Genomic DNA, 24,074 nt, shown 5'->3' with positions numbered 1-24,074 from the left:
CAAAAGCACAAGAAGAAAACTTCATCTCAGCAAAGTTTGATGTTTACAGTGTGGACATCAACTCTGGAAATGACAATGGTTCTTCTACTAACGACAGCTGCCCTCATGAGGTGCCTCCAGGGGCCAGGCAGTATGCCAGAGGTCTAACATTCCACCTTTAACTCTCCTACTTAGGGTGCAACTTCTACTCCAATCTTCTCATTTAGCTCTTTGCTGTGATCCCTGTGATCCCTTTCTATATCCTATTTCTAGATCTAGAATAGAAAGCCCTGTGATCCCTTTCTACATCCTATTTCTAAATCTCTCTCCTTACAGGAGGAATAGCTGTCATAATTAGCTACACTCAGAAATAGTCAATGTGCAAGGTTACTGTACCTCATAGACGTGTCTTCCTTTTTGTTTTGTTTTGTTGTATGAGTAATAAAAATTTCCCTCTAGGGATATTTCCCTTTAGGGACATTCTTTGTACATTTTTTCAGCTTTCTCTTGCGCTCCCACCCTCCATGTAGAAAGCAAACTGGGTGAGACTTGTTTCTCCATAGAGGTAAAATCAACATCCAGGCTGGAGCAACACTCAGAGTCTGCAGGCTTGGACAATTGGGAAGGTGCAGAGAGGTGGGCATCAGGTGCTTGCCCAGCTATTTAAGAAAGTTGATCACCTGTCTTCTGATTGGATATAGTTCACTGGAAGTAAGGTCTGTTCTTCAAGTACTGAAGGGGCAAAGCAGGATTTAGAACCAATCCCTAACACAACAAACGTCCAGTCACTTTTAGCCTCATTTCACAGGTGAGAAAACTGAGGCTGCCTTGTAAATAAATTGATGCCGGTGACTTCACAATCGGGTTGCAAACACAAAATTAGAACCTATCAACACAAATTGAGAACAACCAGGAACCAACCCCTGCAGTAGCTGTTTCAAGTGCACAGATGGTCAGGATGTGTCTATAAGTATGTCTGCTTCCAAACATCCTTCCTTTGAAACACGACACCAAAACAAAAATCCCCTACCACCATTCCTGCCCTTTGAGTCACTAAGGAAGTAAATGGGCTAGCAAAGTTTCACTCAGAGCCTCCAGCTTGGCTTTCTTAAGTCAAGGCTTAAAAGCCAGCACTGCTGGAAAGCAGGGTACATCCTTTGTTCTCCAGGAAGCATTCTCGCTTGTCTCCATTCTACAGAGCAGATCATTTGGGCTGCGTCCCAGAAAAGTACAAGTGACTTTTACAAAGCAAGGAAGTAGGCCATAGTTGCCATCATTTTTCATGGTTTGAGGCTCTGATTCCCTCTGGGCTTATCTGCCATGTTAGAGCATTTATCTCTGCTGCTAGGAGGCTGTGTGGTGAGGTCCGGATTCCACAGAAAGGTGACATGTTGGGCACCTTGTATAGTGACACTAGAAGTTCAGGCCAGTCCTGAAAAAAAGCAAAGCAGGCCAACCAATCTGATCTTTGGTTCCTCCCAGTGCTCTTTGCTCCTCCTATTCTCCACCAACCAGCCAATTCACGTGCACAAGTTGCAAGTGATATTCCACGTCCCTTCACTCCACAAGCCCCTTCACAGTCTACAGCATGAACACTGCCACTGGCAAGATGTTGTTAATCAAATAAACTGTACTGACTATAACAAGCCCCCCTCCCATGTTTGCATTTATCAAAAATAGATGAGCATCTAGTCAGCATGGAATAACCAGAGCCACCATAATAAATCAATAGATTAGATATTCTTTCCACAGAAAGCAAAGAAACTTGATACTGTAATTACTCTCTTGCAGCCTTATCTTGAATAAATAGGCAATTTTAAAGAGGTGTTTTTGAAATATTTAAAAGAGCTCACCAGCCAATATTACGCCCTTTATAGAACACTGGGGAGTAAAAAGTCCAGGTTGGAAATTACTGTGACAATGATTCATAGTGATTTTCCTGTTAGGGACATTTGTACTTCCCTTAAATTTTAAATATCTTTCACTCAAAATATTGAATCTCAAATGGTTACATTTCAGACAATAAGAGAGTACATACTGGGGGTTTGGGAAAAGCTGTGGCAAGCCTGCCTAACGGCGCCAGGCTGCTGAAGCTGAGAGCCACTCTAAGGATACAGGAGGGCAGATATCTGGTCCACACTGATGATGAGAGTCAGGAGAAAGGAAGGGTTACAACTGCCAAGTTCATTTATCCACTGAGCATTCACTATGTTCTGGGCACTGGACTAAGTACATAAACTACGTACTGTGCCTCCTAGAAATCTGTGAGGAAAAGATACTTTTTCCCAGTTAGAAAAAAAGCAAAGACACTACTAAAAATCTACCCTTCAAGAACAGACAAAACAGCTGAGACCTCCTGAAAGTACATCAGAACCACAGTCACACCTAACGGAAATCAAGAGAGATGAATCACTTGCTCTTTAAACCTCCAGTCTCAGCAGGATGATCTAGAACAGGAAAAATGAAAAGCAAGAAAATACTAGAAAAAATTGCCTCATTGCCTGGCACATAAAAGATGGGCAAATATTTGCAGAATAAATGAAAGACCTCTTAGGACTCTTTTTTAATGAAATAATTCCAAGGAAGATAACAATTTGTCAGTAATCGGCTATTGATTTTTCTGATTTTCTGATAGATTGATTCTGGGAATCAAACTCAAGGACTCTGGCACTGTGCTTGATTTTTAGTTCTTCATATTTTTTCTTTTGAGACAGAGTAAGTTGCCCAGGCTCAAATTTGTGATCCTCTTGGTTCAGTCTCCTGAAGAGCTAGTACTAAAGATGTGAATGAACCATAATACCTGGCTCAGTTTTTTTTAATGTTTACCTGTTAAATATACACATGAGGAATCAAATAGTTCTAAAAGGCTGATTGCAAAAATATATATATACATATATACACACACACACACACACACACACGGTTTTACATACTATCATTTCCCCCAAAAAAACCAATCTTTAAAAATCATGACTTTTGTGTGTAGGAGGGTGGTATTTAAATCTATACGTTAAAATATGATTCTTAGTGATTTTCTAGGGTTTTTGTCCCCTCATTATGGAAAGTTAAGATTTAGTTCTCTCTTACATCTCCCCTAGTCCTCCCCAAGTGTGGTGGAGAACAGTGTCTTTTGTTTAGATTACCGTACCGAGGAAGGATCTTCCTTTACATATCTTACTTGCCTCTTTCCTGTGCAGCATCCTCTGTAGCCTGAATCCCGTATTTCCTTTAGTTTATTTTCTCTTTATAGTAAAAACATCCACCAAGAGCTCTTCAAGGGAAGGTACATGGAAGCTGTTTGTTGAGTTTGGTTTGTTTGGTTTACAGATCTTTACTAATCTGAAAATGCTTTTATTCTAGCTTTTTGCTCGAGTGATAATTTGGTTGGGCATAAAATTCTCAACTGGAAATCATTTTCCTTCAGAATTTTGAAGGCACTGCTCCATTCTCCTCTAGTTTCTCATATTCTTTAAATAAGTACAAATCATAATCTTTTATAATACATCTTTTTAATTTCTAGAGATATGAAAGATTGGTCAACTGTCCCTACTTCGCTGAAATGTCACAGTAGCCCAGTTCCGTACACTGGTGTGGATCCTGGATGAGCCCTTTCTGACTCAATCAGTGTCCTTTTGCTCCAGGAAATGCACTACAATTGCCTCAGTGGTAATTTTCTCCCACTTTCTACCCTTCCTCGTAATCAGATGTTGGATCTCCTGAACAGGGTATCTAACAGTCATATTTCTTTCCATTGATGATTTTTTGCCCTACTTCCCTGGAAATTCTTCAGTTTTGTTTTCCAGTCATTCTTTACTCTCAGTGATCAGATCACCTTCAAGAGTTTCTTTTCTTTTCTTTTTTTAAGTGTTCCTTTTACACAGTCATCAGTTTGTGTTGCAGGAATGTGATATCTTCCTACCTTTTAAAAGACAAAAAGGCGTTTTCTTTTTAAATTTTCTTATCTATTGTTTCAAATAAGCATCTTTTGCTTGCTTGCTTTGGTTTCTGCTTTAATTTTGAAAGTTTTCTTCAGATACTTAAGGATGTTTCATTGATCACATTTTACAGTGAAACATCAAAATCGAAAAGGACATCCTGAGCAGTAGGTGGAACTTGTCAACCAGGTTTTGCTACAGTGTCCTGCTGCCTTGTTCTGTTGAGGGACGCTGATAGAACTTGCTTCTGTAGACTGACCTACCCTGCTAGAGGATATTTAGATCACCTGCTTAAAGAGAACAGGGTTATAAGCCAACACTGGCAGAGTCAAGTGAGGACACAGCTCAGTAGTGGGCTAAAGCTCTGAAGCTGGGAGACCATCTCAGCCCTGTTTGCACCCACAAAACTCTCCTAGTCCAGAAGGCTTTGCTTTATGCTCATTGGGGAACTCCCTTCCAGTCTTCACCTAAAGGGTAAGGGCACTTGCTAAAAAGAAGGTATCTGGGGTCTAATTACATTGTAAACTGATTTTAAACCATGCTCTCGATTTGACTTCCATTTTTTTTCACCACTTACATAAGAACCTACTACTACCTCAACTTAAACGCATTGGGGGTTGTGAGTCTTATGTATTTGCCTTACTTCTCCCCTTTACTGCTTACTGTTTAGCTATTTTTCTGATTGACTAATTGCTTGGTTTTATGTGGGGTTTTTTGTTTTGTTTTTTGTCTTTTGAGACAGGGTCTCTCTATGTAATTCAAGCTGGTCTTGAATTCACTATATATCCCAAACTGGCCTTGACCTTGAAACAATCCGCCTGCCTCCACCTTCTGAGTGCTGGGATCACAGGCATGCACTGTCACACCCAGCAAGATTCGGCTACCTTATACGTGCAAAATCAATACTCATCCATCTATTTGTGTTATACCTTTAAAAATACTGTGTGATGAACACCAAATTAACTTAATTGGAGTTCACCATAAGAAGAAACTAGAGGAATGAGTAGGGCCCTGAAAACTCAGCAGAAAAACAAATCCTTCTTAAGCAATTGGTTGTAATTCTATGGTTGTTATAGACTATGGCAAAAAAACTCACGCCAAACATGTCTTCAAAGAATATCTCAAATCCAGAAAATGAACAATAAAAACCAAGCCCTCAAAAAAAAGTGTGTGTGTGTGTGTGTGTGTGTGTGTGTGTGTGGTTGCTGATGTCTCCTTTCCCATTCACTTTGTTTTGTTTTTGTGGTTTATGCATTTTTAAAGATTCCTTTACCATTATTTTCATGCGGTTTCAGAAGAGAGCATTCAATTTGCCATATTTATCTGCAATTCTTAAGCTACTGGGTACTTTCTGATTTCCATATCACTTTATTCTATTTCTGTAAAATACAGCATACATTCATGGAAGTATATAAAACATATTTTTACAGTTTAATGAATAATGATGAAGCCAAGCCTCACATAACCACCACCCAGATCTAGAAACACAACACTGACACCCCCAGCAGCCCATTCCCATATGTCGCTCCTCCCCGTTACACCCCTATCTTTCCTCCCTGCTACCCTGGTCAGCTTTCTCATTGCTGGGACAAAATACCTGACACCAACTTCACAGATGTGAGGTTTATTTAGCTCACGGCTTCAGAGCTTTCAGCCTTTGGTCAATTGGCTTCAAGGCAGAAACACTGCAGTGGGAGAGTCTAGCAGAGCAGAGCTGCTCACTTGATGACAGCCAGGAAGCAGAGTGTGGCAAAAGATGATTAGAAGCAAAGGGGCCAGGAGCCGGACACAGTCCCCCAGGTCACGTCCCCAGACACACTCAGTTTTACTAATCCCCTGATGGATCTCAAGCCAATCAATCTGGCAATCAATATTAAACATCATACCAGTCGAAATCTCCACCCACGGCTAAAACTATATCCTGAATTTTCTGTGTGTTTTGATACTTACAAGTATGTACAATTTTCAGTTCTGCCTTCTGTTAGCTTAAATGAATGGAAACCTATTCCTCTATTTTCCTTCTTTCATCTAACCTTATGTTCATCAGACTTGTGTCTAAGCTATTGGGGTTTTTTTTAGTATCTCTATCCTTAAGAAAAATACTTTATGACATTAATAACAAAATTCAGAGGCATTGGGGTGCTATGGAGGTGGCATGTAAAAAAAGAAAAGTTAAATAATTTGCTCAAAGTTTAAGAGAGAAAATCCTCAGATTCAAAAATATTTCTCTCTTAAGTGTGAAACATAACCACACTTTTCAAAACAAAAAAAAAGCATTTCCCAAATGGCTTTCTAGGGATGCCTGGCTAATCCTCCCACCTAGAGTAGATCTAAACTGGCCTAAATGTCTAATTTAAAGTTAGGGGCAATGCCATATCCTTTATTTGGACGGATCACAAGTTCAAGGCCCACCTGGGAAACTTAGTCCCTTTCACAAAGTAAAATAAGACGGATTGAAAGTCACTGGTTGAGGGGACCTTTGTGGTTTTACTTCCTCCCCACTGACCAAAGTCCCTAGGGGACTTCGGTGGCTCCTGCCTAGGAGCCCAGCACCCTCAGTCAGGAAAGCCCAAGGCTGAGATACAGGCATCACAACCCTGGGCTCTTTGGTGACCCACATAGGCCTGAATGAGAAGCTTGCCTTACTGTGTCACTTCATTGTCCCTGTTTGCTAAGTGGGTACCAGGTATCAGCCCCAGTCAGCCACGCCCACACAAGAGTGACCGGTCTAGGGAAAGAAAGTAGCTAAGAGCATGTCTAGCAGTGTTATTTTATCACTGGGCAGACGGTTTTTCCAAGTTAGCCTGTTTGATTTGCTGCCTGATAACCCAGCAGTTCAGGCTCACCTTTCCAGTGCATTGGCCCTCACTACACCACGGGCAGATTTCAAAGCACAGAACGGGACAGAGAGGTTCTTAGCTGTTCGTTCCTGAGTAGGGCCAATCTCTGAGGAGAAATGACTACGCTTCCTTTTGTCAGTAAGAATACAAGATTTTTAAATGAAGAAGCTAGAGGGGAAAAAAAAAAATGTACTGAGGCCTACTGTTGGATTTTACAGGAGAAATCTCTTTAGTCAGAGAAGAGGGCTCAGGAATGTTGGGGGGGGGGTCTTTCTTACTTTTGTCTTAATTTTAACAGAATGCTAAGCCAGTATTCTGAGACAAGGAACAGCATCCGGACAAATAAAAAGAAGTATCTGAGGACGTCTGGAAGTGTAATTAACTTGGTGGGGCTTGGCAGAATTGCAGGAAGATCATTATTATCATCATTATTTACATTTCTTGTCAATATTTTGTCTTTTCTCACTTATTTTATTTTTTATCTTTTAGCTTTTCAGTTAACACTTTTATTATATTTTATTTTTGTAAATAAAAATAAGTGCTTAGAATATTAGGCAAGCACTTTACCACTGAGCTACACCCGCAGCCCAACATTTAATATTCTGCCAAGTACACTCCATGTATCTTTTTCAAGATCTATATCTATATACCTCCAAATGAAGAAGTCAGGCCACATTTTCTACATAGTCCAGTAAGAAAAATTAATAAATAAAGTAAGTGGAAGACATCTCAGCACAGGGACATCTCTGCTACATCCTACACTGGAAGAAACAGAAAAGTTAATTTGGAGTCCTCACATCCCCAATCAAGAGACCCTAGCTCTTCCCCATGAGTAAGGATCCAATCACCTCTCCCCTGCCTTGGTCAAAATTAGCCTCCAGCCACAGAAGGAAAAGTATGACATGATTCCACTTCTGTGAGGTGCCTAGAATACTAAAATTCACGGTCACAGGATGTAGAATGGTGGTTATGAAGGACCACAGGGAGGGAGAGACGGGGAATCATTGTTTAATGGGTACAGAGTGCTATTTTGCAAGATGAAAAATAGTTCTGAAGCTGGATGGTGGTGAGTGTTGTACACAATGTGAGTAGACTTAGTACCACTTAACTGTACAATTCCACATGGTTAAAACAGCAGTTGTCATATTATATGTTTAATATCACAATAAAAATAGTCTCCTCCTCCCCTAAATGGAAAGATAGTTATGTAAGTAGGATGCTTCTGTGAGATTCCTCTTAAGGACAAGGACCAGTTCTTCAAGCAAGGTGTAATCAGCTCCTTTAGGAACATCAGATACAGATCAGATTAAAAGGGGAATCGACGCAGGGCTGACTCACAGAACATGAAAACTGATAACCAAAGTTAGATCAGATCCGAGACACTTTCTGGCTGGCCCTTCATTCTGCTGGCCTGGCTACCCTGACCACTGGCTTGATGGGCAACAGCTTTGCTGTTACTGTTTTTCTGGAACTAACTCCTTGACCTTTGTTTTAACTTGAATTTTTCTGTTACCACATTCAATGACTAGGAGAATGCAGTCTTAGTTTTCACAATACACAGGTATCTGTGGGACCCACCAATCCTCCCTATGAGCACAGTAGCCCCACATGTAAGATGGAACTGCCATGAGAAGGAAGAGAGACACTGTGCAGGCCTGCTCCACATCTGCTGTCCTGTCTTTCTCCAGTCACTTGCACTTGACCTTATTAGCCAATCGCTATCTTTTGTTTTACTTTTACATTTCTTTTTTCTAAAAACAAAGTTCCCAATAAGTCAGGTATAATTTATATTATAAATTGAGCTGTGGTTAACAGAGACCAAAATAACAGAAACTCACACATGAGAATCGTTTGTTTGCTATCTCATGTGAAAGCCACCGATCATCAGTGGCCAGGCTTCACCATCCCTAGGCTGCTGTACTGGTCTGCCCATCCAATGTGCCCCATCACCACGACTGCATTTGTGCTAACAGAAAGAAGAAGGGGAACAGGACGGCCATACCTTTTGTTGGAAGGGCACACAGCACTTCCACTGATGTGTCACAGGCTAGAGTTTGGTCACACATATCTTCAGTCAGCCACAAGGAAGGGTAGGAGCTGAAGTTACTTGTTCCAGGCACCTGTGTACTCTGCTGAAACTTCTGTTGTATGAAAGATTCAGATACCAGATTCTGCCACGAGCAGGGTCTGCACCGTCTTTTGAATGAACACTCCCATGGTGACATGTATACATGGGGTCCATTGTGATGTGACTCTATAGAGCCGCACGTCTGATGCTCTTCTAATATTAGCTGGCCATACAACTATTAACAATGAGAGGCCGAGCTGCAGCCTTCTCAAGTAGGTCAATGCACTGAGAACTCCTGGGCTTAACATCCACCCGAGTCAGCTGCTTGTAAGCCATTCTGAGGTTGCTGCACCGCTGCTGGGTCTAGATCTTTCAGAGGCAGGCTGTCTCCCTGAGACAGCACAGGTTCAGGACATACCTGACAGGTAACAAGCTTCTGAAATGGGCCTCTGTTCAAGAATTGCTTCCCTCACCTCCTTTTAAGTAGAATGGATTCCAGACAGTTCACTGGCCTATGCATTTGGGTTGGAAGAAGACAAGCTTAATGTGTGTCCCAGAGTGGATTGGTGTCATTTCCACTTTTCTGTAGCATTCTCATCATGATAGAGGTCAACACAAGGTATAAATCTCCCTTCTTCATCAATACAAAGCCATTTCCACAAGGCTGGCTCTCTGCCTGGCTTCGAAACTCATTCTATGACAAGCGCTTGTTTTCTGGCTGGGACATGCCCACCTCCTGGCCAGATCCTTTAGTCTAGTTACTGAAATGGATGTGATAGAGACAGAGTCCAAAGCCCTGAGTCTTTTATGCAGAGTTGCGCCTGAAAAGGGAAAGACTATTTTCGGTTCTGCTACTCCAAACCTATGTAAATGTCTTGAGTGATGAATGCTACTTGAAGTCTATAAAAATGGTTCCTCTACCAGCCATCTATACATGCCACTCTAAGCTCCATTTTCTAGCTACCGCCAGTCAGTCAGAAGTGCACAGAAAGAAGACTGATCATGGTGAAGTAGTTTCAATTTTATTTAGAGCTGAGAAAAATCTAACTTAGCCTCCATTTTTTCCCTCTGAAAGTCAGGAAATTAGATAAGTTTTCTTTTGGCTCCAGTGATCCACATCCTTCATTTTACCACAGCTGAGTTTGGTCATGCCCAGAACCCTACAGCATTTGTAGAGGGTACTGTGAACAAAGTACAAGACAATTCAGTTCATGAAATCTGTGACTGTTCCTCATACTTCTACAGAGTGGTCAAAAACAGACTAACAGTGAACCCAGCCAGAGCAATCACCCAACACCAAAATAAAACAAAAGAAACAAAAATGGTGAGCTGCCTCAGGTTATATTTATTACTGAGCTTTGTATTGCATTTTCCCTAAAAGCCTTATCTTCAAATGCATAACAAGAGATTACTCTTAGATGAAGAAAATAAAAAAAGTAAAGGTAGCTCTCCATTTCTACTTCTCAAAGAAGGTGCCTAGTCTTAACTCATGAAGCCAATCTGGTTCTTTAGCTCTGCTTGCTACACAAATTCCTGACCTCTGACTGAGCTGACATTGTACTTATTCTAGGTTCTAATTCCCAGCTCCACCCACAGCTCTGCCTTGGGATCTGCACAGCCTGGAGCCCACAGGCACTGTGGGAAGTTGGCCCTCCTTACCTGAGGTTGACTCTCCCACCTTTAGCTGAAAGAACTTCTCTTTCCCTGCATTTCAGGCCCCTGTCTCTCAACTCAAGGATTGTTCTTATCTAAGAAACTCTCTGGGATGGCAGACAATAAATAGGAAAAATAAGATGCTGTTTGTACTAGTATCTTTTCATCACTATCACAAATATCTGAGATAACCACATTATAAAGTGAAAAGGATTGTTTTGGTTCACAGTATTGGAGGTTCTAGTCCATGACTGCTTGGCCCCATTGCTTTGAGACTATGGTGGGGCAGCATATCACACTGGAGACACACAGTGCAGCAGAACCACTCACTTTATCAGCCAGGAAGCCAAAAGAAAATAAAAATAGGGACAGGGCACTCTCCCCTTCCAGGATACACCTCCAATGACCTAAAGACCTCCTACTTGGCCTCATCTCTTCTACCACCTCCCAATAATATGGGACCAAACTTTCAATACACAGGCCTTTAGGAGACATTTAAGGTCCAAATGATGACCTGAAAAGGCAGTAGCCTGCTCTCTGCTACTTGAGAATTTCCACAGCCAAGATTTTCCTAGGGGCTCCAGCTTTCCCAGATGATATCAATAGCAATGAATTTTCAAATCAACATGGGCGTTCGCCATTTTTAACATCAGCTGGGGAGAAGGGACTATGACATTTCCCATGATATTTTGCCAGGTCTCTCTTTCTTTTGGCTTTGAGCCTAGAATGGATATGTACTCAGCTTGATTCTTCACACTGTCCCAAGCATGAGTCTGAACGCGTGCGTTTATCTACACTCTTCCACAGGGTCAAAAGAACAAAGCATAAAATCTCAAGACGGGTCAAAACTGTCTTTTCTTCCTCAACCCCGGACTTTTCAGTGTTTCTTGTGAGTTCTCAGATCAAGCAAACTCATCAGTTTTTCAGTTAATTCTATATTAGCCCCAAATGTCATCTTGTAAAGTTTTTCTCTGCCGCTCAGGTGACCACCGAGACTACTTTTGCCAAGACAGACAACATTGCTCTTCAAATCTGTACAGATGACCTTAGGAAAAATGAACTCTATACAAAATCTCCACTGCAAAGGTAGAAAAAAATTGTTTAGTGCTGATTTAGATGGCCTGCTCTTAGTTGTCCTCAAGGACAAGGAAGTATGAGCTCCAAGGTGTACCCTGCAGGCCCCAGGGAGAGGGACCTTTCCTGCTCATTCTTGTGGTCTCAAAGTACCAGAACATCTTTCCTCCTTCCTTACCCACTTTTTAAAATTATATCCAGCCAGGCTTGAGTGCAAATACTCTTTTGGAAAGAACAGGGGTTGTGTGCTTTGAAGTACAAAGAATTTGCTCAGATCATCTCTAGTTGTGTGATCCTAGCTAGGTTACCCTGTCTATACATCTGCTTCATTGCTTACTAGTTAGACCTTATGACATGCTGCTTGCAGAGTTGCTATAAGGATTAAAGATCAAAAACTAAAGTTCCTAGAATTCTCTAGAATTCTAGTAGTCATTGTTAGTATTATTAAAGGTACTGGTAGCTAATGGAAAATTGTAACATGGAGCTCCAAGATTATGAAGCATTTACAAAAACTCCACAATCTTTGAGCTACTGCATGTACAGATACCGCCTTGCCCACAAGTGTGGTCAATATCTCCATGGCAGGTCTATTCAGTGCAATATTTTTATATAAAAGGCAACATTCCAAGAACTGTCAGGCAGGAGGGAATTCAACTCACAAGAGATTTCTGCAGTTGCATGCATGATTGGTTTGCTACAGAGTTATGGATTTTGGGTTTTCTCCACCTCTATCTCTAAAATCCCTCCAGAGATTTCTTTATGACTTTATAATTCTAATTCTTTCCAACGTCTTAAAAAATTGACAGGATTTATAGGCATGTCTACATATGTATATATAAGTATAAGAATGTACAAACAATAAAAACAGGTCCTACAAGTTGCATAAATATTTTCCCATTCCTAGCATCCCCCTAACTATTACCAGATGTACTCATGGCATATTGCTTTCCAGTGGAACTCTGTACAACTAGTGATAGTAATCCTAGAATTGGGAATCAGGAACATGGAAACTCAAGTTCTAAAGAGTAAGCTTTTCAAAATGATTTACCTGGGGCTAGAGGTTTAGCTCAGCGGCATAAGCACCTGCCTTGCAAGCAGGCGGTCGTGAGTTCGATCCCCGGTACCGATAAAAATGAAAAAGGAAAAAAAAAACAAAATGATTTACCTGCTTCCAGTTAATTACCAAATGAGCAAAAAAAAAGTCCCCCAAAAGGCTTTCAATAATCTAAAGAGGTCTCTTTTCTCTTTCTAATGAATATATTTTCGATCATTTCCTTTTATATAATTATCCTAGGACACACATTTCTTCCCATTGCTCTTTCTCTTTCCTGTCTCTCTTGATCTTTTCCCATAGTCTCACCTTTCTGCCTCCTTCATCAGTAACTAAAATGACCCTAACTAACACTTGTCATTAAGAGGGGACAGATTCCTAGAAAGTACTTGATAACAGAGCATTTTGGTGATGCCTTTATATCAATAAAGCTAAGTCTGTTTTGCCCCATGTGACATTTCACTCCCCAAAACTAAGGAAGTTGTCAATAATTTTCCCACTGCACTAACGTCACATAAAAAGGGGTACAGACTAACAGAAGAAAATTGATTTTCACCCTCAACCTGTGCAATGCACTGCTTCTTTCTTTTGCCTCTGGATCAGCCCCACTTCTTAAAATTCAATCTAAATTGCTCAATCCTTTTGAAACTTTTGAAACACTAAACAAGCAGATCGCTGCATTTTGAGGGTTTCCACCCTTTCCTGGTGATTACTGTGTCATGAATTAACTTGATGCTATACTCCTCCTGCAAGACCTAAATTTTGCAGATCCAGAGGGAAGGGCAGGTTAGGGACAGAGCGAGGACAGACGAGTGACTTGCAGTGAAATTAGTGGCCAGTGATAACAGGAGGGTGTGTCTGTCCCCACTTGCACTAGCTCTCTCTGGATAGAAGCAGGCTCTCCTTTCCCCTTTCTCTTCCCAGCCTCCCTCCCTCTGTCCTCACTGCACACTCAGGCAGGGCTTAGGTCACACTAACCCTGAGACACTTACCTTGAACGCCTCAGGCCTGAAGAATCAAAATCGCATGATTACAAAACCTCTTCAGCAAAACAAGAGAAGAGATAGTACCAAGGGTCCCAGGAGTTTGGGCTTATGATGCTCTGAGCAGGTTAACAAAATGAGTAGTTGGGCATTAAAAACAATCTTTGTAAACTTAGTAAGAAAATAGATAATTAAGGTTATCAATGAGCAGAAACATGGAAAGTTTTTCCAGGGCGCTCTGGTTTTTTTTCTACATTCTTCCTTTCCTTAGGCCGGGGTATGGCTCCGCTGTCGCCTTTACCAGAAACCTCAGGGCTGGACTGACCCCTCCTCCAGATTCCCACAGCATGGCACCTAGTCCCCCACCTCTGCCCTGGAGCAGAGAATCCTGTGCCACCAGTCATCTTTTTTATGCAAACATCTCAACTCCCCAATGAAAATGTGCTTGTCTGTCCCTTACAACACACTGCTTGCTATTCAATAAATATTTGATTAATGATGAGAGTACAATGATAATTCTGATTCTCATGCTATTGACTGCCAAGTTCAAGCATCTCTTCCTAAGTGAAGCCTTTCCTGACTACAGGAACAGAATTTTGGAACAAAAAAGGCCCAGAGGTTCTCTCAACTACAAATACACAGTTTCCTAATTGGTTCTTGTCTTACCAATCTGATCAAAGGCCACAATCATGCCTGGCTTTTATTTACATGATTCCCTCTATCCAAACACATCCCAAACACCATCACTGTGACAGAGTGGAGTGATGACAATAAGAACCTCTATTTTGTCACCATCTTTGGTGTTGAATTAGTAGGCACTCAATAATAAAAAATAACAATACTTTCCATTTCAATAATGCATATAATTTTTCAAGGAGCTTTTAAAAACATTATCTCTAATGAGATAATGTTCCTCACAAAAAGCCTGTAGTTAAGTAGGTGTAATTAGCTCTAAGTAACAGATAGAAACTGAGGCCTAGGAAGGTTAAGTGACTTACCCAAGGGCAGAGAGCCAGGTTAGCATTTCTGGTCTCACATTAGCACTTTCCTCTGCTCTGTGAGGCCTCTCCAACCGCTTCAAAGCATCATTAGCATGAGCTGACTATTAGGCAAATTGTGGCAAGGAGAAATGCCAGTAAAATCTACACTTTCCACCAAATCACGTGCTTAGAAATTCTTGACATTAAGATCACTGAGGCCAAGCTAGTGTTGTCCTTGGATGCTTGTGAACTTTGTAGACTAATAGGTACCACATCTTTTATAACTGAGTATCCCTTGTCCAGTGCCTAGAACATGGCAGACATTCAACAAATGGTAGCTGAATGGGCAAATGATGAGAATGATAATGAACAAGAAATCACAGGAATAAAAACCTATGATAAGAGATGTGTCACACTATGAACATAATCAAGAGTGGGTTTCAAATCTAAAGGAATCTATGCATTTAAGAAAAGCTGACCTCCATTTATAAAATTACAAGTGTTTGAGATAAAACTGCTCTAACACAAGCAAAAAGACAAAGAATAAATAAGGAGTTTTACTATTCAGCTCCAAAAGGCCAAAACAAAGAATCCTACATTACAAAAAAGTAAAAAGAATAAAAATTATTTAAGTAGAAAACTCTTCTGCTTCCAAAAGGGTAAACTAACTATATAATAAAGGGTTTTTTTGTTTTTGTTTATTTTTTTAATAAACAAGATTCACTAGAAACATCTATGACAGGGGAAAAACAAGTTTGGCAGCCCAGAATTTAAAACCCTCCGCTAGGCAAGGATGACAGGTAAAACCACCCTTTTTAAAGGTCTGACCCCTCTTTTGGTAAGGGGATTGATTTTTCTGTCTGCTGTCTCCCCGGTGCAGTGCTGCCCTCTTGCCTGCCCTCACATCACAGAGGGGAAAATCTGCTCCCTCCAGTCCTCCTAGGTTATGCTCCCTTTGCTCCCAGCACCTTCCCTGGCCCCTGATGACAAGTAGGACCTCTCTTGCAGCACTTAGGTCTATCGCCCCACACAGACTTATCTCCTCCTCACTCTTCACCTCTTTTATTCAGCAAGTCTCAAGTCTTCTGAGCTAGGAATCACATTAGCCTGGGCCAGGTGGGGAGACCATAAGCACTGATTAATCCCCACAAATTTTTTTTTCAATCATAACCAAAAAGCATCATCATCTTCACAAGACAGCCCTCACTCTACCTGCCATGCAAGAAAGTGATTGTTAGTTTGAGGTTTACCTGTCCAGCATAAGTAAAATAGTAATTTAAAATAAGTAGTCATGCCCAAAACATAAATATCTCATAGGCCAGTTATCGAGTGATTAGTTACTTTAATTAGATGCTGAATATCTGTTTTCCTTAGACAAAGGACGCACCTCCTGTGGGGAACTCTTCCTTACCTGGACCCCTCCACTCCTGCTGTCAGTCCTGCCCCTTCCTCCACATGGTCCAAAGCCTCACTCTTGCCAGGGGAATATCTAATGCACCAGTTTGTGCTCTTTGCTGCCTTCCTGTCCTCTTACTAATCACACGACATTCGAAGCCCTTCAGCTGAGCCCTTAATGCTCCCTGTGTCAGCATTCTTCCTTCCTTCCCAACCGCCTCCTGTGCTCCATGGTGCTCACCACAGCAACAGAGCAGCACGCTGCTCATCCGTGGATGCACAGCATGCTAGGGTACCCTGGGTATTCTTTCCAAACACTGCTGGTAACCAGTGGGCACACAGGTGTAGATAGGCAAGTGTCTTTAGGCAACTTAAAAGTAAACTGTAAGAAATTAAAAGTAAATTAGAGATACAACGTACAGCATATAAACAGGTATTGGGGCAGAGCTGGAGAAAAAAAAGCCAAGCCAGAAAGAAGGCAGCACTGGGCTGGAGGCGTCAGAGCACAGCTCTCCAGAACATGACAAGATGCCATAGCTGACGAAAGCCAGGGAAGCCCACATTAGTGGCCTTCTCAACAAAGTCCTTTAAGTACAAAATTTAAGAGGGCATAAAGAGGGGAGGCGCACCAATGTTTTTTTCTTAACTTGTTCTCTTTTTGATTGATTTCTGAGAATAATTTTTGTGCACTGAATCAGTCCTCTTTTCTTCCCTTTTAATCTGACTTTAGTGCTGCCGATGGCTTGTATTCTGTGGCATGCATGGATAGAATTCACACAGCATTAGGAAAAACTTGAGAGGTCATGTAACCACCCCTAAATTATAAACAGGAAACCAAGGCTCAGCCAGCAGAAGCCACTTTGCCAGAGCCACAGAGGTGAGTCCTAGAGTGTAGGCTCTGGGTCTTGGTCTCCAGATGTGGTCACAGCTCCTCCCCGCCGGGTGAGGAGCTTCTTCTCTGCTTCCTTCTCTGTCAAAGTCCCTAAGATCACCTTCTACTGTGCCCAGATGCAGGGAGATTAAACAGGTGATGGATGTAAGATACAGAGCTACAGTATTAGCAGCACTCACAAATGTTGGGCATTCTCACCATGGTCACTTTTCCAGGAGGTGACTGACCCTGGACTAGACCAGAGGCCTCTGAACTCAGTACTGCTTTCAGTATACCTGAGTCTTCTGTGGAGCCAGCAACCCCCTCAAGTAAGAAATGGATAGGAAGGGGCACTGGCCCCAACACCATGGCTGAGCCTGTCCCTGCCGTCCTCTATGGGCCAGGATATGACAGCTCTCATCAGGTCGACTACCGCTGGGCCACAACAAAGGAGTGAGGAAATGCAGGTGGCCTTCACCCTCCTTCCAGAAGGATGGAGACCAAAACTGAGTACTTCCACAAGACAGAAACCTAGCCTGTCCAGAGCTTGGCCTCCACATTCCTTTTCTTCCTAAAGCCCAAACTGCCCAGGCCAGGTTCCCTGAGAGACCCCTACTGAGCAGGCTGACCCTGTGGTACCTTGCAACCCATAGGTAAAGTCTGAATGATACTGTGGAGTATTTGTCCCTTATGGGGTGTCCAGAAAGGTTTCTCTTGTGAACTGGAATAAAAAGAAGCAGCCACGTAAGTGAGGGCTTGGTCACCGAGACCACAGTATATGGAAATACTGGAAAACCTGCTCCACAAGACCCAGCGGCACGTTCCGAATACATTTTGACAGGTCTCTTGCACATATTTCTGTGACTGAACTCTTCCAAAAATGATACTTTCCAGGGTTTTCCTCTCTCCATGAGGTCTCCCCAGGCCACTGGCAACCATATAAATATACTCTTGGAATGCTAAAGAGAAGCAGAAGCTCTCACCTTTCTTTGCCAACAAAAGCCTTCTTCCAAACACTCCTGCACCTTTAGAGGCTAATGGACCGGCCCAGACCACACCTGGAACAAAACCCAAACTCCTCATGATGCCCTTCATGCTGCCCACTCTCAGCTCAACTCGTGTCCTCCTTTGACCTCACTCAAAGTGCTCTAGGTGCCCCAAGTCCCTGCCTGGCTGACTCAGTGAGGCTCCTCCCCAGCTCTCGCTCACGCTGGCCCCTTTGTCAGCACATCTCACTTGGACACCACCTCCTCAGAGACTCATTCTTAACTGCCCTTGCCCTATAACTCCCACCTCATTAGCATATTTCGCTGTCTTCTCTATAGTGCTTATAAAGTTCTGAAGTTATCTGCTTATCACTTCACCTAGGTGTTCACGGATCACATTACAGAACGTAAATCCATGAGGGAAGAGACTTCACCTACCCATACCCCTGCACATTTTCTATTCCCAGCACCTTTCCTGGACCATGCAATCAGCTGTTACTGAATGAATGCATGTAAGGATATAGTGACTTCAAGTCCAATGATCTAAGTATAAGACAAAAAGCCACTAGTGTGCACAATGTAAAAGAATTATCTAAACATAACCCTCTCCTGGATTATGAAAACTGAACAGAAGTCAAGAGAACAAAGATACTTGCCCAAGGTCACTCAGCAACTCATGAGCAGAGCAAGGTCAGGATTGAGGGCTCCTGATTCTTCCACTGGTGTTCTTTCAGCCATAAAACACCTGACCAGTATCTCCAGCTCATGAACAACCCTTCTGCACATATTCATTCAATTATTCACTCAACAAAGCTTTCTTGAGAACCCCCTTCTTTAGGTTTCAGAAACTGTGCTGAGAACAGAGTCCAAATCAAGAGTGGTCAGGAGCCCCTCATCTGCAATCTCAAAGGAATCACCCCATGAGCATGATTGGATCTTTCTGCTGGGGGCTCTTTGGCATCATTCTGCAAACTGTTCATCCTCCAAGAGTATTCCCTGAGTGAACTGGACTTATCCCTGTCCCTTGATATAGATACTCTGTAGAATCAGAGGTTGAGAGGCCTGGAGAGGAGCAGGCCGCCTCCAAGGACATGCAGCAAGCTGGATGAGTCACCACCTGTTTGTGACAGCTTCTTGTCCTGCCAGGACTGAACTTCCATGGAGAGAAAGCTCACTGAGACCTCTGCCAGCCCAATCACACCACCCCGAGTGACGTCCCTGAATTATCACCGTGATAAAGGGACCATAAGCAGAGTCCTGGAGTGCGTTCTGATGGCCCGGCAGAAGGCCACCTTCTCCCTCACTGAGTGTCGGTGGCGACCACATCAAATGCCAGCAGCCTACAGAGTTTTTCCCTGTGCCTGTCTGATGTTGTGCTTTCCCTCCCTGAGTGTGAGTCTGAGAATAAAGGGCAGAGGCTCCACGAGTTGAGGGAATGAGTCCTGAACTACCAGACTGAGCTGAACACTGAGGCCCTCTTAGGTGGAACAGACTTCCCTGCCACACAGGCACTCTCCATCTGTCAGTGCTGCTCAAGTGGAGTATGGTGAGCCCACTTGTTGGGAACTAACACAGAAGGGAAGGGGCCAGTCAAAACCGGCATCCCCAGCAAAGCATCCCCAGCAAAGACCTTTCCCCGGGAGGCTTTCCGGCAGTGATGCACCAGTGTCTCAGCAACCATCGCGGAAGACCTTCAGCTGAGTGCTGAAGCAATTACTCAACAGTCATGCTCAGCCATCCTGAAGTTGAACTAACCCCAAGAGAAGGCAAGAGTAGTAAGCGAGCAAGCAAGTGCCACCTGGGAAGGCTCCAGGCCTCCAAGAGTTGGCCCTCTGCGGCCTGGCTCTCCTGGGCTCCAGCAGCCAGCCCCGCTCTCGGCAGCAAGCAGGTTACAGCCACACTGCTCACCATCCATCTTGGAAAGGTCAGGCACTAAATTTGGAACTTAGCTTTTAGTTCTTTTCATCTATAAGTTATCTTGAGGCTGAAGGAAAAGGTTCACAGAGACATGTGCCAGAAAAACAGAATAAATATTTCCAGAGACAGAACATATCTGTCTAGTTTTAACAACAGCAGCAATCATAGCCATCACCATGAACCCCTATGTTTATATAACACTTGGTGCTTTTCAGAGCATCTCTATGCATCGTCTTATTTGACCTCGCCATGGCTCACTAATTGTTGTTATTATTATCCTTATCTCACCGCAGAAGAATCTAAAGACCAGTAAGTGACAAGGACATGCCACTAGTCAGCGACAGAAATGGAACTGGAAGCCAGCGCTGTAACGTCCAGCTCATTCACTACCTCTCATATGCTCCATCATTTAGGCTGCAACTCTATAATGTCTCCGCAATGTCAAATGGCCTGGAGAATTCAGACACATCCTGAAAGGCCTTACTCCATAAAAGCGACACAGGACAGCCTTTTTATAACATAAAAGACATGGGGCTAGCTTCCTGGGGCTGGGTATTGTTGTAGTCCCCATATGTAATGCCTCTGGACTTGCCACCAGGAAAATATTCACTGGCACTTCAAAAAGTCTCCAAGTTCACAAACAATCCCAGGTAGCTTCCCAGTATGGTTTCAAATGACTCTATCCATAAGGACGGCCATTCAGTTTTTCTGATCTTGAGTCCCCGATTCACCCAGCCAGAGATTCTCGTCTACTTGGTAGAATTCTCGGGCCCTGTGTGGTGGTTGAGGATCTCAGCTGATTTGACTTGTCGGTTTCTGCGAAAATGCGCCTCAAAGCCACGTCCACCTCTCAGGTAGCAGTGGATGGCGATGCCTGCTCTATGTACAGTGCCCACATTCCCCAAGGCAACACAAGAGGCTCAGTGGTGGTGCCCAAAGACACTCACAGATATGCCTACCCTGAGGACTTCCACTCCCAAGTCCAACTGTTGCCCTTCCCGTGATGCTCCTTGATAAAAAGACAATCGTTTTGATGGCATGCTCTCTCATGAGGGTTCAGGGACTAGAGCATCACATTCCAAGCAGGTGGCCCCCCTCTTAGCCCTCAGTTAGACTGCATAATGCAGCTGTGGCAAGCACAGACCTTAAAGCCATTCACCAGGGCTGGCTCAGCTCTGCTACCTCATAGCTGTGTGAACTTTGGGCAAGTTAGTTTATTCCCCTGTGCCTCCACTCATCTTAAAAATGGGATGACTATAATAAATGTATATAATTATCATACGTCAACTTAAAACATCAGTAAGTAAATACAGGGAATGATTATAATTATAATGGAGGTCTTGGGGAGTTGCTGAAAAGACTAAATGAGCTAACACATGTCATGTACTTAGAACAATGCCAGCAATGTAAGTGTTGACGTTACTGTTGCTGTTATTATTAGTTGGAAGGCACAAGTCCAACAATTCCAATCACAGACGAACCAGTGAGAACAAAGGGAATAAAGGGGGAAAGGGCTTCTGAGAAGCCAAAATCAATGTCACAAAATCCATAAATTAAAGCTAAGGCACTTAATTCATACATTAGTCCCTCAATCAGAATCTATTTACTCTTACTTTGCACGTAAGTAGAAGGCACAAGGGTATGCATTTTCTATGAGGGAAGCAGCAGGTTAAAAAGGTGGATACCAAGGCAGGTAGGCACCCCAACAGGTGGAGTATGGGACACATCCAAACCATTTCCCAGACCACTGCATTCTAGAACCCTTTGAGGTCCCCTTGTATCCTTATAGCTTCACAGTATTATTGGAAGTCCAATAATTTAAAATCCTAATGATTCTGTGGATCCTCAAAAAGAATTAGATATGTTCAGTGTTTTTCTTTTAAGGATCCAGGGATCTCTATTTTACATTCTACTATTCTCTATTTTACATTTACTTTCTTCAAATATACTTAAATGCCAAGGAGCCTGGTACTTGAAAGGGGTTCCCTTACATAAGAAGTGAATTTATATGGAACATTTTCCCCCTAGAATGAAAAAAGATGGGTAAAAATGGAGCAAGAGGTGTCACCATATTTAGACTTCAAAGTTCACCTCTTCTCCTCCCATCTATCGGAAAACGCAGAGCAGAGCAGACAGCTAACTTCAAGCACCGCCTCCTCCCCACTCTGAAATATTTAATGTGTAAACACTGAGTCAAACAATGGCCCGAGGCACCCTGAGGGTTTATACCCATTAGATTAAGCAAAAATCCAACAAGGAGCTTGCCGTCTGATTTGAAATGCCACACTCCTGGCAAAGCCTATCTGTGATCTCCACTGGCCTCCCTACCCTGTACTGGCCTTGCACAATGTCCTGTCCTACCCCAGTTTAGTCCCTCCTCTTGATGGCCCTGGATCTCAGCAAAGGTTTCCTCTGTGTGTTCAGCACCTGCACACCTACGGAGCAGCTTTTGCCAAGGGGTGTGCCCAAGAATCTCTCTCTTTCAGCTGTGTGTGATGGTGTGAGCTGGGAAGGCTACGCCCTCATCCTGCTACTAAGAGTCGGAGGCCCTTAACTCCCAGGGAGGCAGCAGCAGCCTTGTGGTGAAGAGGCACAGTGTCTGCAACATGGTAAGCCACACGGGACATTCACACAGCCAATACTGGCACCATTGGTCTTTCCAGGCCAATTCCTGCAACCCTAGCCCCACACAGCACTGAAGACATGCCTATATTCTGGACCCACTCAGATCAGCTTACTCAGAATCTCTGGAGGGAGACATCACTTGGTAGAAGAAACATTTTTTCAATGCATTAGTGCAGGCTAAATCTCTCACCCAAAAACAGGCTCCCCACAGCTGCATTCCACACTCTGTCACCCTCTCACTGGACTGGGCTTCCCAGTATCCAAACAAACCATTGGATCCCTGAGCTGACTTACTAGAGACTCGAAATTCCTATGGGATGGGACGTGGGATCCCTGTAGGCTACTTAGGGCTCTTCTGGGGGCTCTTCTTCTAACATAAATCATTTCTGGTTCCCTCCCTACACAGTCAAAAAAATGAAGATGAGAACTCACATTCACACAGCCAATACTGGCACCAGAAAGCACAGATAGGTTTTTGGTCTCCTCTTGCACCCTTCTGAGGCAACAGCTAGCCTGGGTGGCAATCTTTCGGTCATCCCAGGGACCCAGGGAGGGGAGTGCCTTACAGCCTCTGGTCTTGAGTTCTAAAGGACAGCACATGTGTGCCCATGCCAGACACAATCCCATGCATTTCCTGTGCATTTAGTCTTCACAACCGGGTTAGAGTACAATTGTAGTTGCCTCAGCTTCCAGCAACCTATGGGAAATTCTGACACCCTGAGCTTCGTTCATCTCAGTCTTGCTCTGCCCCTCTGCAGGACCCCTATCTTCTTCCAGAGCCTCTGAAGAAAGAAAGTGTAGCAGACAAACCAATGCTTGTCTGTCTCTGCCCTCTCCTTCTCCACCTCCACTTTGAAGCTTGGCTCTTGCTCCAGGAAGTATGTGGCACTGTTCTTTCCACAAGGTCAAATGCCAGATATATTCTCTTAATATTCCAATTCAAGCCAAGTCTCTGTGGATCTCAGGATTTGCAGAGAATGGGGAATCTTTCACACACAATAGGTCCCCCCTGCTGGTAGTCTGTTCAACAGGCATCACACAATTTACCTTCTGAGCAAAGGCTATTGGTAGAATGGATTATAGCTGCTCTGTTATAAATGGGGCACTGCATGGTACATTGCACTGCCAATCCAAGATGTGACTAAACACGGATCAGCTTTCATCACGCTCCACTAGTATGCAGAAAAGACAACAAAGATATAGATCTGGGTGCAAAAGTATATATTACAGGAACATAACATAAACAAATTTTTATTTAAATAATGAAGGAAAGACTTCAAAAATAATGTTCTCTTCTAGAATACTTTTTATCTCTTGAAAAGAAAAGAAAGCAAAGTGTTAGAAAAAGAAAATGGGTATGCAGTAGAGCAGTAAAAGAAAGGGCCCAGCAGAAACTTCATGGGAGCGTCATGCAAAAGAAGCTGAGATCAGGAGCAAGCACAGACAGGAACTTGCAGAGTCTGTGTCAAGCTCTTAAGTCCCACAGAACGGGAGACCTCGCAGCACTTGACCTGTGTGCCATTTTTCTGTTTGGATCCTACAGAGGGCTTGTGAGGAGACAGAAGTGGATTGTGGAAAGAGCTAAAGATGGAGAACATGCTAGATCACTGTTCTCAAAGAGCAGTGCATGATCCCCATCAGGTCAGAATCACCAGAGGAGTTTGCTGAAAATGCAGACTGCAGAGACTTACTGCAGGCTCAAAAATCAGAATGTCCA

General features: G+C 43.1%; 1 protein-coding gene across 1 annotated transcript in view; it reads right to left on the bottom strand.

Moving 5' to 3' along the window:
- Window positions 1–24,074, bottom strand: part of Cacna1c (calcium voltage-gated channel subunit alpha1 C) — a gene marked incomplete at its 5' end in the record, with an annotated part of 685,364 nt that overhangs the window by 520,747 nt on the left and 140,543 nt on the right.

The sequence above is a fragment of the Cavia porcellus genome, unplaced genomic scaffold (assembly GCF_034190915.1).
Source record: "Cavia porcellus strain 051 isolate PalLab524CR breed Dunkin Hartley unplaced genomic scaffold, mCavPor4.1 scaffold_19, whole genome shotgun sequence".
NCBI classification, from domain to species: Eukaryota; Metazoa; Chordata; class Mammalia; order Rodentia; family Caviidae; genus Cavia; species Cavia porcellus.
This window is presented reverse-complemented; position numbering and strand designations above follow the sequence as displayed.